Here is a 2,301-nt window from a genome sequence, read left to right on the forward strand (position 1 = left end):
AAGACAAATGTACAAGCTTTACGATTATATCAATAATTCCATATGCTCGAAAACTGACGAGTGCCTGATCCCAAGGTATCGTGACACAATATTCTGTAACTGTTCTCCCTAGATGACAAGGTGAGTCCGCCTGCCCCCGACGCAAGTCTCCCGGACGACCAGATCTACTGTAACACCGGCCCGATGACTGGCAGCTTGACGGAGGCGACAGTTTGACAGGGGCGTGTCTTGTGAGGATGGGTGTGTCTTATTGATCAGGACAGGGGCTCTTCTTGTCATGGCAGTGACTATGGTGTGTCTTGTTAAATAGGACATGGGCGTTTCCTGTTAAACAGGACATGGGCGTGTCTTGTTAAATAGGACATGGGCGTGTCTTGTTAAATAGGACATGGGCGTGTCCGTTAAATAGGACATGGACGTGTCTTGTTAAATAGGACATGGGCGTGTCTGTTAAATAGGACATGGACGTGTCTTGTTAAATAGGACATGGGCGTGTCTGTTAAATAGGACATGGACGTGTCTTGTTAAATAGGACATGGGTGTGTCTGTTAAATAGGACATGGGCGTGTCTGTTAAATAGGACAGGGATGTATCTTGTCATGACAATGGTGTGTCTTTGTTAAATAAGACAGTTGCGTGCCTTAAATAGGAGATGAATGTGTCTTGCTTAACAGGAGAGGCGGTGTGTCTTGTCAAATAGGACATGTGAGTGTCTTGTTAAATAGGCCAGGGGGGGGGGGGGTATCTTGTTAAATGGGGCAGGGACGTGTCTTGTTATAAAGGACAGGGTGCTATCTTGTTAGATTTCCTGCTAGGACAAAGATGTGCTTCTCCTGGGCAGGTGTTATGTAAAGCGTGTGCCGTGGTATAAGTGACATATAAAGGGATCAAACGAAGAACAGGATAGGTCCATCTTTGGTGAAAAAATAGAGGTACAAGCCCTTAACTTACAACAGTACCTGTTGAGTGTCTCTATGAAAACAATAGAGGGAAACAAAAAACAACGAATGCATTTACAAACTGCATTTGTATTACTGTGAATCAAGTTAAGAATAAACAAAGTCCATAATAAAAAAATCTGAATAGGCAAAGTTGTGGCAGGATTAATGTGGATTCAGGTGTTTGTTCATGTTTGGGCTTATTTTGGGGTTATTGATATCATCTTAAAGATTGTTTATTTGTCTTGCTGTGGATTACAAAAATACCCAATCTATATTGAGTAGTAGTAGAGATTTTAGAGATTAAAAGAGACCCCTGGTGTCGGTGTAAAAATAGTGAGAAAATGGCAGACAAGGTTTGGGGGTTTCAAAAGAATAAGAATCCATGGAAACTGTAAATTTACATTATTTGTGTCTTAGGTCATCGTTTTCCCATAAAATGCACTCGGAAATTTGTCTTTAAATAGACATAACATGTGTTGGATCTACGTTGGATACTGGTGATATTATTGTTCCGGGGGGGGGGTGGTTCACATTGTTGTTCACTCTAGCTCAATTCTTTTCCTTCGAAGATTCTCTTTTGATTTTTCAAGATGCTTCTGGAGATTTATATTTATCTTAATCTCATTGTTGCCCATCTCTGTTACACATGATGCATTTTGTTTCTCGTGGAAACGCACAGACCGTCGGCAAGTTCAAATGTTCTTAGCCTAGAAAGAAAATTTTTTTTTTCAGGAGAGACAATTTAAAAAAAATTCTTTTAATTAACTCTTTGAAGACGGAGCAGAAATATACGTCCGATCAGCAGCAGAGCAACATCTACGTTTCAGCACATTTCGAACCTTATTACACAAATCAGAAACATGAGTTTGCTTATTTGATTGTTAATTGTCTCATATTGTTGCATGCCTTTTGAAGTTTAGGGTAAAGAAAACAAAATCGAAAACCCTGTTTGAATGGTGAAGTTATGCCCCAAAACAGCACACACTCATGCGTTGTAGAAAGGCCGGAGTGCACATTATCAATGAGTTAAAAGTTGATCCTAATTTATGTATCTTTTCTTGCCTTCTTTAATGTTTAGAATTGGAATTTTGACAACAAATTTTTTGGGCACATAGAACCGGTACCGCAGATTGAAAAACAGAACTGCATTTTAAAAAAATAACACTGATTTTAGTACATCTGAACAGCTGGCCGACGATAAGAGTCCATTATGGGAATGTTTTTCTAAAGATAGAATGTAGCATTCTTTCTGGTACACTTCACTTGTTTTAAAAGTGAAGTCCTAGTTCCGCCCTTGGGGCACGAGGAAGAACAGGTAAAAATAACAACGACAACAACAACAAATAACAACCCCAAAAAA

The sequence above is a fragment of the Aplysia californica genome, unplaced genomic scaffold (genome assembly GCF_000002075.1).
Source record: "Aplysia californica isolate F4 #8 unplaced genomic scaffold, AplCal3.0 scaffold01401, whole genome shotgun sequence".
In the NCBI taxonomy this organism is placed as follows: domain Eukaryota; kingdom Metazoa; phylum Mollusca; class Gastropoda; order Aplysiida; family Aplysiidae; genus Aplysia; species Aplysia californica.